General features: G+C 56.7%; 1 long non-coding RNA gene across 1 annotated transcript; it reads left to right on the top strand.

Moving 5' to 3' along the window:
* The first annotated feature begins 1,517 nt into the window (after positions 1-1,517).
* Positions 1,518-14,774, top strand: LOC144735088 (uncharacterized). Its single transcript, XR_013588580.1, has 2 exons — positions 1,518-5,081; positions 11,860-14,774. It is a non-coding gene; the product is annotated as an uncharacterized LOC144735088 (long non-coding RNA).
* Positions 14,775-15,886: the final 1,112 nt, after the last annotated feature.

Here is a 15,886-nt window from a genome sequence, read left to right as displayed (position 1 = left end):
GCGCCAGCGAGGGCCCGTCGGCCGACATCCCCGCCCTGCGCGGCATCGGCGCGCACTTCCAGAAGGCGTTCCCGCGCCTCCTGCTGTGGCTGGGCTGCGTGGCGCACAGGCTGGAACGGGACGCGTCGCGCTGCCTGCTGGCGAGCGGCGCCGCCGACCGGCTCGGCTCGCTGGTGACGGCGTCCGCTGAGCTGTGCGCGCGCTCGCCGAGGAATGCCGGCGAGCTGGCGGCAGCGGCGCCAGACTTCGGCGCGGAAGTGGCGCGCGTCGCCGCCGTGACGCCGGCCGACGGGCGCCACGCGGCGTCGACGTTCGCGTGCGCCCGCGCCGCGTGGCGCGGCTACACGGCGCTGCACACGCACTTCGCCCGCGCCTCCGCCGACCCGTCGCGCGCGCCCGACGAGCGGGAGGCGTACCGGCGTCTGCGCGCCCGCCTCGAGAGCGCCGCGTTCGTGCGGCACCTGGCGGCCGCAAAGGATGCGCTGCGCGAGCTGCGAGCGCTGGCCGGCACGCTGCAGGACGCGCGCGCCACCGCGTGCGACGCGCTCTGGGCCGTGCGTCGCGCCATCGCCGCCGTCGCGTCCCTGCGGGATGGTGGCGGCAAGTCTTTGAACAGGGCCAAGCAGCGGCTGGCCGACGGCCTCTTCAAGGGTGTGGTGGTGGACGACGACGACGACGGCGGCGGCGGGCTGGACACGGCGCGGTTCTACCAGACTCTCGCCAACGTCCTCATGGCGCGCTTCCCCGTCGACGCATTCGAGCTCGTCTCCGTGCTCGACCCCAAGCTGTGGAAGCGGCGGCAGGGGGAGGACAACGCGGGGGATGGGAAGCGGCCGCCCTCCTTCGAGGAGGACGAGGTGGCGCGCCTCGCCCGGCGGCTGCGCCTGCCGCCGCTCGACTGCGCCTCGCAGTTCCGGAGCCGGCAGCGCGGCGCGGCCGTGCCGGAGGGCGGCGCACTGAGCAGGCTGGAGGTGGCGATCGCCACGCTGCCCATGTGCAGTGCCGAGTGCGCGCGCGTCACCGCCGCGCTCGCCGACGTGGCCGCGTCGCGCCAGCGCGCGGACTCTCTCCTCGACCGTCACCAGCAGCAGCAGCGCCGCTGGAACCGCAAGCAGAACCACCGGATTTATGGCATCAAAGAAGAAAAGGTCGACGACGACGATGACGTCGACGAGGACGAGGATGACCTGGATGAGGACGGCGACGAGCACCTGGCCAACCTGCTCTGGATCAAGTGCAATGGCCCCCCGCTGGAGTGGTTCGACGCCAGGCCGCTTGTGCGCTCGTGGCTGCTGAAGCAGCAGAACGCGGAAGCGCGCAGGGACCGGCCAGTGGAGAGCGGCGGGCCCTGGCTGGAGCCGCGCCAGCTCTGGACGCTGCTGTCCTAGCGGGAGGAAGCGGGCGGGCGACAGCGAGAGAGACAGAGAGAGAGAGACAGCGAGAGAGACAGAGAGAGAGAGACAGAGAGAGAGACAGAGAGAGACAGAGAGCAAGAGAGAGAGAGAGACAGCGAGAGAGAGAGAGAGAGACAGAGAGAGAGAGAGACGCGTGGCCCGGGAAGCGGACGGCTCTCGTCTTGTGGGGCGCCACAGTGGCGAGACGTTAACTACCTCACCTGGTACGCAGGAGGTCCATCGTAAAGGGTTTTTTTGGTTTGATAACGCAAATATAAATGCGTCGTTAACCCCACCACCACTCGACATCACCTTACCCTGGAAAATCGCCTGGTGTAATCACCAGCGATACGTAGTACTCAAATTGTAAATGTTGTGGGTTTACTCTCCTACACACCGGTGTGCTTAGCTAGTAATTATAATTGGCATGTTTTGTTTACGTGAAGAACCTTGCTAATTGGCTGTATCGGATGGTGGTGGGTTCACGACACATTACACCATCTAACCCAAGAAACCGTATGAATAATACCGGTCACAAAAGCCTACGTGTTAAACGTGCAGGAGGTCGTGGGTTCAATCCCGACCCCGACGACGCCTGCACATTCTCCCCGTGGCCGTGTGGATTTTTCTCCAGGTCCTCCGGTTTTTCCCTCCACATTTGGAATCAAACGTCACGCGTTTATCAGGGTAGGCCACTTCGTTGACCTATTATTTGTGATAGCCAGGTCGCTTCCAAAAAAGAGCTGTATAGCTCAGTGGGCCTTACCTGATAAATAAAAAAAATTGTTTATGGTTTACACGCGCTGCCTGAGATGTCCCAGCCTGCCTAGCGCAGGCGCACAGCTCCACGAAAGAAAAACGAAATTCAAAATCACCCAAGGGCCCTTTTTGTGTTTTGTATGGTCCAAAAAAATAAAAACGTAGAGGATTCCTGCTCCGAACGAGCGATGAAAATGGTGCTAATCTCCCATTTACAGCGCCGAGACGGCGGTGGTGGAAATGCGTACACACATTTCTACGGCGAAGGCAAGTCCATATCCGCCGTTGCCTCGTGAATAGACACGGCGTTATCGATCCTCGGGGGTGGGGGGGGTAGGATGGGCCGGGTCAACCCTGCCCAGCCAGCATTTGAACTCTCGACCTTACGGTTGCGAGCCGCCTCCCTCTGCCGCCAACGCGGCCCCGTCGACGTCCAGCGCATTTCGCGAGAGCGCCGGACGAGGCTTCTTCTTTATTTCCAGATGGCACGTCGGCGACAGTTTGTGCAGATGATGTCATCGTTGAACGTTGAGGTCCCTCGAGCGATCCGAGGCGGCAGTAGACGCTGTGTGGATTGCTGCGATGACGGGTTGGTGCACTCGTCGGCGATGAGTTTGATGACTTGGGCTCTGCCGCAGACGAGACTGCCCGACCTTGATTCGCTCGTTCTTTTACGGTAGAATAACACCGCCGACGTCACTAAACCCGTGCGTGTAAATTCTATTTATTCCAGTCTTGCGCGTTGCGATGGCAGCGGCGATGCGTTTCAGGAGCTCGATGCCATTGTCGTGCTGGTCACGGCGAGAGGGCTTCAGGAGTTAAGAGTTTGTGTTGTTTCGCTCTTCCTCCTCCGTTGAAGGAGCGCAAACTCCAGTGGTTTACTATGTGATCCATCTAACGCCAAGTTGAAATTATATCTTTATACAAAAAAAAACCCATAATCCCTCTCATACGTCTTTATGTAGTTTTGAAACAATATGTATGCAGTTCAACTGATATATTTCATGTCAGACTGGTCGGATCCTCTCGTCATGCTCTGTCTATGTATGTTGAACTTCTTTTGCACCGTACGTAGCCAATCGTGCTAATCGGAGGTGCAGGTTCACGCTCATGGCAAGACTCGGCCCGGCAATTTCAAAGGGGCCGTGGATTCGTGGCAATTTTACATACAATGAAGTAAATAGGCAAGGGAGAAAAATCACGCGTGCACGGATTCCGTAATATTTTCCAGCACGCTTTTTCTCATGGGAGGTTTTATAACTGGCGATTACAAGCTCACCACGTTACATTCGAAGCGCCGTTTTTTTTTCCTTGCCAAGTTTTTGGCCAACCCTTTGGACTTGACCAGTTTCCTACAGGGTAAAAGTCCCTAATAGCAACGCACTTATAGATTTAAAGCTTTCGTTTGTGTTGGATTATCTTAAGCGTGGATCTGCTGGTTGGCATCCACGCGCCACTGCGGATCGCGAGGATGCCGGCAACTTGTAAGCGCTCGTAGACGTATTGACAATTTGCAGTGCATCCAACTTGCTTAGACTGCTCTTGACTGAAATCGTCTGCGTGTGCCTTGTACGACAGCATACGAGGTTTGATGAAGAAGTACCAGGACTACTTTTGTTCAGACAAAACTAAAGGACGACATACCGAACCAAATTGATCTCCTTCAAATCAGTCTCCTCCTGATCGAGCACGGTGATTCCAGCGGTCCTGCTATGTGTCGATGCATCACTGGTACGGGCGATGGCTTTCAGTTCCCCAGTTACATTTTGGATGACTGGTTGGGAACGTCCTGAAATGTGCTTTCCGTTTAGGGTGTGCGTTTCAATCTAGGGAACAGGGAAAAAAAGTAATTTGGTGCCAAATCTGGTGAATACGGTGGGATGAGGAACCAGGCGATGAGGCTTGGGTTCATGGCTTCTATCCCGAAACGGTCATCTAGGTGGAGGACGTCATTGTCATCTCGACCAAAGAAAGTAGGACAGCGCGTGGGTGAGTGAGCGAGTGAGTGGGTGAGCGAGTGGGTGAGTGAGTGAGCGAGCGAGTGAGCGAGCAAGTGAGTGGGTGAGCGAGTGAGTGGGTGAGCGAGTGAGTGGGTGAGCGAGTGAGTGGGTGAGCGAGTGGGTGGGCGAGTGAGTGAGTGAGCGAGTGAGTGAGTGAGTGGGTGGGTGAGTGAGTGAGCGAGTGAGTGGGTGAGTGAGCGAGTGAGTGAGTGGGTGAGCGAGTGAGTGGGTGAGCGAGTTGGTGAGTGAGTGAGCGAGTGAGTGGGTGAGCGAGTGAGTGAGTGGGTAAGCGAGTGGGTGAGTGAGTGAGCGAGTGGGTGAGCGAGTGAGTGAATGGGTGAGGTGATGAGACTTGGGTTCATGGCTTCTATCCCGAGACAGCGTCGTGTCATCTCCGTGGACGACGATGTCGTCACCTCGATCAAAGAAAGCAGGACAGCGAGTGTTTGAGTGGGTGAGCGAGTGACTTGAGTGAGTGGTTGAATGAGCAAGTGGGTGAGAGAGTGAGTGAGTGGGTGAGCAAGTGAGTGGGTAAGCGAGTGAGTGGGTGAGCGGGTGACTGGGTGAACGAGTGACTGAATGAGCAAGTGACTGGGTGAGCGAGCGAGCGAGTGAGTGAGTTAGTAAGTGAGTGAGTGGGTGAGCGAGCGAGTGAGTGGGTGAGCGAGTTGTGAGCAAGTAAGTGAGTGAGTGGTTGAGTGAGCGAGTGGGTGAGCGAGGGAGTGGGTGAACGAGTGACTGGGTGAGCGAGTAAGTGTGTGGGTGAGTGATCGAGCGAGTGACTGAGTGGGTGAGCGAGTGACCGAGTAGGTGAGTGAGTGGGTGAGGTGATGAGGTTTGGGTTAATTTCTATGATCCCAAGACGAGGCAGACCGTGGGGTCATCTCGGCGGAGGATCCTTTCGTCCCATCGACGATAGCCAATACAGGTGTAGGGCTGTTACGGGAGGGCTGTAAGTGCATACGATCCAATGGGTAACAAACACAGTGGGCGGAGTTACGGGAGTACACGGGGGGGGTGCCCGCAGCGACGTCCGCATCAGGCAGCCTGGGGGGTTGTGATCCTGATGGGGGGTATAAAGGGGGAGGACAAAGAGAGCTCGGGGCTCAGTCTGGGAACAAAGGAGGAAGAGTGAAGATCCTCTAGCTAGAGCCCTGGACTCCCCTCGACGCCGCCCTTGTCAGGGCTGCAGAGGAGCGAGCCAGAGGCGTGGTTCCGTGAACCAGGGTTAGACCCTGGGACTCCGGAGACCGTAGCCCGACTCACCAGTGTCGGGCCAGTTAGCCTCCCCTAGCTCGTTAGAGGAGGACTTGGGGATAGGTGAGATTAGCTAGGGGGTATCCCCAGTTATCCGGGTGAGGGGGCCGCTACCCCCTCTAGTGTTGTCCTGTACCGATAAGCTGAAAATAAATATACGTGTGCCTCAACCTGGGTGTCCAGCGTCTTCACCGGTACTTCATCTGGTGTCAGAAGTACTACGGACATGGAAACACGTCAGACAGCTCGAGCCAGAGTACCGGAGGAGGACACTGCTGAAGTCGTTGAGCCCGAGGCGGCTCACCAAGACATGGCGCAGCCGGGGGCCGACGCGTTCCTACCGGGGCATCGGCATGAAGAGGGGCCGCAGCCAGACGCGCTACGGCTGGCTCACGAGAGACTGGCGGAGCTACTGTACGCCGCTGCCGCCACGCTGGAAAACATCACGCGGCTGGGGGCTGGTGGTCCACCACGGGGCGAGGGGAGCCGTCAACCTGAGCGCCTTCCCGCCATTTCTGAAAACTCAAGCTTTGAATTTCCCGCCATCGTCACGGCAGCTGCGGAGGGCGTGGCCGGGCTCAACCTTGGGTCCGACACCGCTCTCGCTGGGACAGCTGCGTCATCTCCAGCGGAGGGAGCGTCATCACATCCGCGACAGGCGATTCCATCTGCCATTCGCGCCGACGCACAGCCGAGTCCCGGGGATAGCAGCCTACAGACGTCCAAGGCGAACGCTGCGCTACAACAACGGCTGCCTCCGCTTAAAGAATTTGTTGGTGCAGAGGGCGACTGGGGCGGCTTCCAGCGACGCTTCATCGCCCACCAAGAAATGGCAAGGTGGTCCGACGATGAAGCCCTCTGCGCGCTGCCGGCGCTCCTCGACGCAGACGCGCTCGCCGCCCTCACATCGGCGCCGAAAGAGAAGCGGTCTACTCTGCCGAAGGCACTACAGCTGCTGGCCGGGGTCTATGGACCTTCAGCGGAATGCAGAGAGCGGTTCTACGAGCGCAAGCGGGGTGAGAAGGAGTCGCCCCTGGCATACAGGACGAGCCTCCTAGCGCTGGCTAAGACGGCTTTTCCCCGTATGGACGACGATGGCGTGGACGCGATGGTCACGGAGAAAATACTCCTCCTGGCAGACGACCTGGACATCGCTGTCGTCGCACAGGAGGACGCCGAGATGACCTCTCTTCAGGCGGCGCGCCTCCTTCACGCCAACCTTCTGTCCCTGCGGCGGAAAGCCAGCAGGGCATCGGCAGGGCGTGCGGTGGCTGCAGCCACCCTTCCGACGGAGGAGCTCTTCGCCGTCGACCATCGACGGCAACAGGCGCAAGAAGTACGGTCGGCCCGGGACGGGTCAAGCCGTTTCAACCGCCCGTCGTCTCCACCGGGGCTCCCGCGGTGTTTCAACTGCGGCGTCCGGGGCCACGTCGCCTCGGGGTGCCGCTCTCCTCGACAGCGCGGGACGACGGCTCGACGGGACGCCGGGCCTCCTCCTCCCAAGCTCCAGCAACATGACCCGGCGAGTCGCGGCACCACACATGTTTGGCCAAAGCACCTACCCGTTGCACGCTCTCGCACCACAACAAACGGGGGGCCGATGTCGCGTTGCGAGGGGCTAACGCGGATCACTGCGGGGACTCAAATCGAGCCCAAACAGTGGTCCGTGTTGGCCCATCGCGTGGTAGCCGCGTCGTCAGGGTCGTCGGCCGTAGTCGGACACATTGACGGGGTAGAAGTACGCATCTTGGTCGATACGGGGGCATCGGCGACAATCATTTCGGAATTAATTTACAATATTCTGCCCGTACAAAGCCGGCCTTTACTGCCGGTTAACGTCCCATTCTATGCCGCTAACGGGGGCTCTCTCGGCATCATGGGACAGATTCGAGCGCAAATTTCTATTGGGGACATCAAATTGTCGGGGCCGATTTTCGTTTCCTCCTCGCTGGCGGTTCCGTGCCTGCTGGGGACGGATTTCTTAGGTAAAATGCCCATTCGTATTTTGATCGACCAAGGATGCATTGAGCTTCCATCGGGGCGGCGCATGGCGTTCCTGCCATCCCCTGCGGCAGCTCGGTCGGCGTTCGCGACGGTACCGGCGTTCGTCGTTAAAACTGTTCGTGTGCCGCCGGGAGCTCAAATGCTAGTGCCTCTGAAACTTCGTAGGCCCTTCGCTAAGGGCATAGGGGATCAGGGTGTTTTGCTGGGACCGTCTAGGGCCGGGGTTAATGGGCCTCATTTGATTCCGGCCCAGACCGTCGTAAGAGGGGACGGGGACCCTTTCATCGCGGTCCTCAATGTGGGTTCGCAGACGGTGGTGGTTCCTCAAGGGACGGTGCTCGCTCACGCGACGCCAGTGCCCTGCGAGGAACCTGTCGCGAACCACGTTGGCACTGCTTCCCGGATGCTCCCACATTCGGACAGCGATGAAGGGTGGATCGACGCGCTTTGTGCGGGATCGACGGACCTGACAAATTCAGAGCGCCAACAGCTTAGAACGCTACTGAGGGAATTTTCCGACGTTTTCAGTCGTGATAAATATGATTTGGGTTGCACTCACCTGCTGCGTCACCATATTGACACGGGTGACAGCGCGCCAATTCGCCAAAATCCGTTTCGGTTAAGTCCCGCCGAAAAGGACCATGTCAAATCGGCTGTTGATGACATGTTAGCCGCCGACATCATTTCTCCCTCCACCAGCCCGTGGGGAGCGCCGATCGTCCTGGTTAAAAAGCAGGACGGCTCGTTGCGGTTTTGCGTTGATTTTCGGCGCCTTAATAAAATTTCGGTTGCCGACGCATACCCGCTCCCACGGATGGACGAATCGCTGGACGCTTTGGCGGGAGCGCGATTCTTCTCCACACTAGATTTACTTTCGGGATTCTGGCAGCTTCCTCTGGACGATGATTCTAAGCCTAAAACTGCTTTCCGTACACCGCACGGCCTGTTCCAATTCAACCGGTTGCCGATGGGCTTACACTCAGCGCCGGCAACTTTCCAGCGATTGATGGAATTGGTTTTGGCTGGATTGCAATGGGAATCGTGCCTGATTTATTTGGATGACGTTATTGTCTTTGGTAAAACTTTTGATGAACATCTCCAGAGGTTGCGGGCGGTTTTCCTAAAGATGCGGGCTGCTAATTTGAAATTTAAGCCCCAAAAATGCCATTTGTTACGCGAGTCGGTGCGTTATTTGGGGCACATCGTAGGGCGCTCGGGTATTGCTACCGATCCCGCCAAAACGCAGTGTGTCAGCTCCTGGCCGACTCCCACCTCGGTGGGAGAGGTCAGGAGTTTTATTGGCTTCGCATCATATTACCGACGCTTCGTCGCTAATTTTGCAACGATTGCCAAACCCCTACACGCGTTAACATCTAAAGGGGTTCGGTTCCACTGGGGTCAGGATGAGGAAGCTGCTTTCTGCTCCCTTCGGGACGCGCTGGTGAAGGCTCCTCCCTTGATTTACCCAGATTTTTCGAGGCCGTTTTTGCTCGACACCGACGCGAGCAACACGGGTATTGGAGGCGTGCTTTCCCAGGTGGTTGACGGCGTGGAACGGGTGGTCGCGTACGGCAGTCGGGTGTTGTCTCCAACGGAGCAAAGATATTGTGTCACCCGTAGGGAACTGTTGGCAATTGTCTATTTCATCCAACAGTATCGCCCATATCTGTACGGTCGGCATTTCACCGTCCGCACAGATCATGCGGCACTGCAGTACGCCCTGAAGGTTCAACAGCCATCGGGACAATTGTCCCGATGGCTGGAGGTCCTCCAGGATTTCAGTTTTGAAACCACTTATCGTAAGGGCGTTCGCCACACCAACGCTGACGCTCTGTCACGGATGCCAACCGCCTCCGAATGCGCATGTCTCCTGGGGTCGGGGCGTTGCAAGCCAGTAGGGGACATGATGGTTCCGGTCCTGGCGGCGGCCGCCGACGATGAAACGGTAGTCCCCATTGATATCGCCGAACAGGGGAGAGATTCCCTGCTTGGATTGCCCGTTGATGAATGGGGGCGCCTCCAGTTGGAGGATGCCTCCCTCCTCGCGTTGCGTCGTCGCGCCGGGGAGAGGGGGCGTGTGACGGGTCATGCCGACGCATGGGAAACCCATGCGGGCTTGCTTATGCATTGGGACGGGAAATCCCAGCGTCACCGGCTGGTGGTCCCTTCTGGCCTACGAGGTAAGGTGGTGTGGGCTGCTCATGAGCGCCTCCTCCACCTAGGTACCCAGAAAACACTCGCCTTGCTCCAGCTGAATTTTTTTTGGCCGGGTATGACAAAGGATGTCACTGACCTGTTGGCGGCATGCCCTCAGTGTGCGCAGCGCAAACCACCGGCACGGGAGTCGAACCCGCCCTTGCAATCCATCCAGGTCTCCAGAATAAATGAACTGGTCGCACTGGATATTCTGGGGCCATTCCCCGCCACCTCCAGGGGAAATAAATATTTGCTTACTGGGGTCGAATATTTTACGCGCTGGCCTATGGCCTGGCCCCTGGCGAATCAGTCGGCAGCAGCCATCGTCGACGCCTTTGTCCAAGGTTATGTCATGGACAAAGGTGCCCCGGAGCGGTTGTTGACCGACCAGGGTAGGAATTTTTCGGGGAAACTCATAAAACAAGTCTGTGATCTCCTGGGAACGAAAAAAATTCGAACCTCCCCCTATCACCCGCAAACGGACGGGATGGTCGAGCGTCTGCATCGCACCATCACGTCTATGTTGTCGCAGCAAGTTTCGGACTCACAGGCTGATTGGGACTTACATATTCAAGGGGTTCTAGCGGCATACAGATTGGCTCCCCATGCTGCGACGGGGTTTTCACCTTTCTTTCTTATGTATGGCCGCGAACCCGACCCACCTGTTCGGGCACAGTTGCAGATCCCCGTGCCGCTGGGCAAATCTAAATTGGACGATCACGTTAAATTTAATCTTGACAAACTGACTGAGGCGCGGGATGCGGCGAGGCTAAATTCTGACAGGCGTCAGAAGGCGAACGAGCGCCTCAGACTGGCTCGCGCGCACGTGCTGCAGTGGAAGCCGGGGGACAGGGCATGGCTGCACTGTCCCCAGGTACCACTCGCGACCTCCTCTAAACTCGTACGCCCGTGGCGGGGCCCCGTCGAGGTTGTTGAGGTTTTGAGGCCTCAGTGCGTTCGAATCCAATGGGGGAGGCGCCGGTGGTTTGTACACCCCTCTAGGCTGAAGCCGTTTGTTGCGGTGCGGGGGCCCACGCCACGCACGCGAGGCCAAGCATGTGGGGGGTCGACCGACTCGGAGGGTCCGTCGCTGCTCTCGCCTGATGTGTTGCCGGCTGTCCCACCCACAGGTGTACCGGGAATGACGGGCTCACGCCCTGGAACCCCCACAGGTGATGCCGACAGTCGCGCGACTTCAATCGCGACCTCACCTCGAATGGGACAGCCGCCACCGGATGGTCCGCCGTCCGGGGTTGCCCCGTGTGACGGGCCTGCGGCAAGGACGCGCGCTAAAATGCGCAGACTCTTATAATATACAGCAGGAAGAAAAAGAAAAAAAAAACTTTTCTTATTTATTTTCCTTCACGTGTCATGGTTACTGTATGCTGCGTCGGTGGTGTGCTCCTTGCACACTGAGTGTGTTGTGTTGTGTGGGCGCGGTGTGGGTGTTGTGGGTGCGTTGTGTGTCGTGGGTGTGCTGTGTGTGATGGGGGAGTTCCTGGCTAGTTGTACATACGTGCTTACGGATTTCGTATTTATGCGGGGGGGGGGGGTGCGCCGGACATTCCCTTCGGGGGTATGGTTGTTGTTCTTGTTGTTGTTCTGCTATTTGCATTTTGTTGAAAAAATGAGGCACACACGGGGTCGAGGGGTAATTGTTCCTTTATTTGGAATTGTTGCAGCCGGGACGGCTGCGAGCTGTAATGGGGGGGGTGATGTAGGGCTGTTACGGGAGGGCTGTAAGTGCATACGATCCAATGGGTAACAAACACAGTGGGCGGAGTTACGGGAGTACACGGGGGGGGTGCCCGCAGCGACGTCCGCATCAGGCAGCCTGGGGGGTTGTGATCCTGATGGGGGGTATAAAGGGGGAGGACAAAGAGAGCTCGGGGCTCAGTCTGGGAACAAAGGAGGAAGAGTGAAGATCCTCTAGCTAGAGCCCTGGACTCCCCTCGACGCCGCCCTTGTCAGGGCTGCAGAGGAGCGAGCCAGAGGCGTGGTTCCGTGAACCAGGGTTAGACCCTGGGACTCCGGAGACCGTAGCCCGACTCACCAGTGTCGGGCCAGTTAGCCTCCCCTAGCTCGTTAGAGGAGGACTTGGGGATAGGTGAGATTAGCTAGGGGGTATCCCCAGTTATCCGGGTGAGGGGGCCGCTACCCCCTCTAGTGTTGTCCTGTACCGATAAGCTGAAAATAAATATACGTGTGCCTCAACCTGGGTGTCCAGCGTCTTCACCGGTACTTCACAGGCGCGCTCGAATGTCAAGACGATGTCGACTGGTCTCCTCTGACAGTCAAGGTGTTGTTGCACCGTGAGTTGGTCATTCCACGGGGGTCAAGGCAGCGAATCGGGTTGTTTTATTTGGCCGTTCCGAATGCGCCGAAGGGACGCAGTTAGACGAAAACGGCCGGAACAATGGGAGTCGGGCACGTGGATCTTTTGCATCGGGACATCGCGCCGTCGCATCGAGCACCGTCCATGCAGAAATCTCTGGCCGAGCACAGCGTTCGTCCTTTAGTTTTGTCTCAAACCGAAAGTAGTCCCGGAACTAGTTTTGGACCGACCGTCGTATGTCGCCGTGCAGCGACACGGCGCTGGGGGATGACGATGTGCATTCTGGCGATTGCGAGCGGGCTCGCAATAAAAAAAAGGTTACGAGTTCAAATCCTGCTTGGGGGTTGCCACAGCCCATCATACCTTCGGGGATCGATAACATTCGGGCAACTTTGTTGGGAAGTCAACAGCGGCCCTGCAGGACTGTGAACAGGAGCTGCGGGCACCAACGCCTCGACGCTCATTCGAGCGGGAAGGTCACCCTTTGACGCGACCTGACCCCGACGATGTCACTAGAGGGCAGAATGGCAATCCACCGGCGAGCCTTTTCACGCTGATTTCTCATTCGCGACGAGAAACGTAGCCTGGAGCTGCATTTTCAAACACAAAACCGTTCGCTGTTTTCAGGGGGCTGGGTCTTCCTTCTCACGAGCGTCTGACGGAAACTCAGGTGCTGACACACACGTACGTACGTACATATGTTGAACTATTTTCACGCCCTACGTAGCCAACCGCGCTAAACACGGAGGCGATGGGTTTACATTGTCGCCGCACTGCCTTTCGCTCCCATACACGTGGACGGTCACTTCAGAATGAGAGTCTTTGTTTATCCTGGATAAATCCGATGAGCTATGAAGCTCTTTTTCCACAGGTGTCCAGTCGGGGTATGGGGTCAGACATTTCCGAGGAACAATGTGCAGCTTTGTACAATGAGTAAACAGGACCCTGCGGGGTGGGCTGGTAGGAACGAATAACCAAAGAATATAAACATAATGTATTATTACACTTGTTAAGCCAGGAAAGCCCCACTGAGTCAAAAGGTTTTTGTAAGGTCCTGCCAAGTGTTTGCAGTAGGGGGCGATGTTGATACACGGGCGGACGGACGGACGATATAATCTATTGGTGGTCTGGTCCACTTCGTTCCTACCAGTATAACTGATCGACTGTCAACGATCTAAACATTATATTCAACGCATAGTTTGTGATGTTGCAGCACAAATCAAAACTCGGACACATTCCTCAACAACACTGTGGCCTTGAATAGATGAACGTATTCCATTTGATCATTTTACATTCTTCACTTGTCACTCGCTATCTACGAATGGGCAACCGATCGTGTGCCAATTTGAGACTGGTCATACTTGAAACATTCTTAAAAATGTGATTTCTTGGCAGGGTCCCGTGTCTTCAGGTCACATTCGCTCGGTCTCTCTGGCTTGTTTGTGTGCTATGGATAAGGTCCATTGCCCAAAACGTTGCCCATTATATATTTTTTTTCTTTTCAGGTCACATTGTTATAAACGGATGCATTTGAGTCTTGGTTTGGTGCTGTGAGCAATGTACGCGTGGGCCACGGCTTAAAGGTCCAGTTGTCGTGCACGGCTAAAGCTACACGTACGCTGGGTCTGTGTGTGGTAAGCCTATGGATGTTTGTGAGTCGATGTATGTTGAACTTCTTTCACACCGTACGTAGCCAACCGTGCTAATCGGAGGTGCGGGAGAAGGACAACAAGTAAAGAGAAGAAAATCAGCTCTAAAGAAGTGAGTTTTCAATCTAGACGACTTAAAAGCACACAGCTTTTAAATCATCTACATTGAAATGGAGGTCGGCGCAAGGTGGCGCAGGGCACGACGTCACCAACGGCGACGCTCCGCCGCGTGGCCTGCTGGAGGTGGCGCTGTGGGGCAGTGGTTCTCACCCCCCCCCCCTCACTAAGCAAGACCTCATGGTTCCTGTTCCCCCACCGCCCACCTCCTAGCCCAAAAACCACGACTCAGGCGACGAAGGCCACGATCGAGGGAGGTCAAATGTCTATGCCTCCAGTCAACGCGGCGTTCGTTAGCAAGGCCCCCCCCCCAGCCTTGCGTATCAGTGCTAGTTTCGTGTTAGTAAGGTATGTGTTTTTACATCGCTGTATTCGTGTTCATTTGTGTTCGACGCGTGGTTCTCGCTGTGTCTCTCCGTGCGTTTCGTCACCGCAAAAAGAAAGTGGCACCGGTGGGGGAAGGGGGACAACATTCGAACAAGTTTCTCCTGCACGGTGTCCACGCCATGTCCGTGCCGCAGCCTGCGAGGGGATAAGAAGCGCCGCTGCTGCTGCTGTAGTTCGAGGCTGCCGTGTTGAGTGCTGGAGCTGGCGAGGGAGTCCCCGTGGTGGTGGTGGGAGATAAGGCCCTGCCAGCGTGAGCCGTCCTCCCTGCTTAAAACAACCCTTGAGACGATCCGTTATGTAAACAACAACAACCACAACCATTGATTCTCAGAGCTCAAACAATTTCCTCCACCTGCGCAACAAGCGCGTTTTCGTTCGGATACCAGACCGTCAGACTTGTTTCTCCTACTTCATTGAAACACCCAGGAATTGGTCAAGCACGACTATTTGTTTTTGCGATTTAATTACCATTTCCCGTTCTGTGCCATTCCGCGGTGACGGTGAGATGTGTCCACCGCCCAAGTGGGAATCTCTTCTCTGAACCGTGCGTGAAACGTACCTGGTGGGACCCCCCCCCCCCTGTTACTTCCCCCCTCATCTTACGCGGTCCAATTAAACATCGTAACTGATTATGTGTGTGTATATAGGTGAATAAAACGTGTGACACTCTCTGTAACGCGGTCTCATCGATGTTGCCGAGTACAGCTGTGTTAGAAAACCGCGCGTGCTCACTCGTCGTTGTCACTTCTTCCCACCGGACGGGTTGTTTTGGGCGGTGGCGCCGTCACCAGCGGCGGCGCGGTTCACCGCTTGTCGCCGATCCTTCGGCAGTTCGAAATCGGTGGCCGCCCCCGGTTAATCCCGCCGTGCACGCCGACCGTGAAGATGACGCTACGTGGCCGTCTTGGTTTTGCTCCTGGACGTTTCAGGGTCGCCGGAGAGTAGGGCGTGCCGGAGTCATCGAGCCAAATTTGCAACAAACAACTGCATTGGGATATCACACATACACACACAGAGCAGAAATGGTCACCATCCCCTGCAGCGAAAACTTTGCAGGGAACCTCCTGTGAAAATAATGCCGAGACTCCTGGGCTAACGCGTGCAACAGTGAAACGAGATTGGCAACTGGAATGGTCCAGTCAAAGTTCCTCGCTCATTAACACCGCCTTTGGGGGTGACACCACTCCTCCCTGTGTGTGTTGATGAACCCCTGCACCAGCGGTGGAAATTCCACATCCCGAAATCGGTGACAGTTTTATCCATTGGGCAGCCTCCCCGCTCAAGCGCTGACTTGGACCGCGTGGCCTCTGGGCGGAGAGGCCCGCGCGGTGACGTCGGTGCCCGAGCGCTCTTAACAAGTCTGCCAAGTGTCCGATGAGTGTGGCCTAGGGGGCCTCGGGACAAATCCCACCGTGTGGAGCCCTCCCTCCACCCCTCGACGCCTTCAAACCAAACCAGAATTATTACATCTAGAAATATACAAGGGAAATTTGTGAATATGTGTGTCTGTTTAGCAATACTTACCGACATGCAACAAACTTGAAATTTGGCATGTGGGTAGCTTCCAGACTGTATACAATGCAAAAAGTATAAAAATATACTTTTGTGTTTTTTTTGGGGGGGGGGCGCAATAATGGCTATATTTTGCACGGCAAGTGAGCGGTGACGTCACATCTGTGATGTCACCCGCATGCGGCAGCGTCACGCAGTGTGCCTGCTGACGTCACGCATCCCCCCCTCACCCTCCGCGTCGGCCGTGTATTAATCCAAGACAAGAATCCAAGTCTC

The sequence above is a fragment of the Lampetra planeri genome, chromosome 54 (assembly GCF_965212315.1).
Source record: "Lampetra planeri chromosome 54, kcLamPlan1.2.h2, whole genome shotgun sequence".
Lineage (NCBI taxonomy): Eukaryota > Metazoa > Chordata > Hyperoartia > Petromyzontiformes > Petromyzontidae > Lampetra > Lampetra planeri.
Note: the sequence above shows the minus strand (reverse complement) of the source record. Positions and strands in the feature narration are given on the sequence as shown.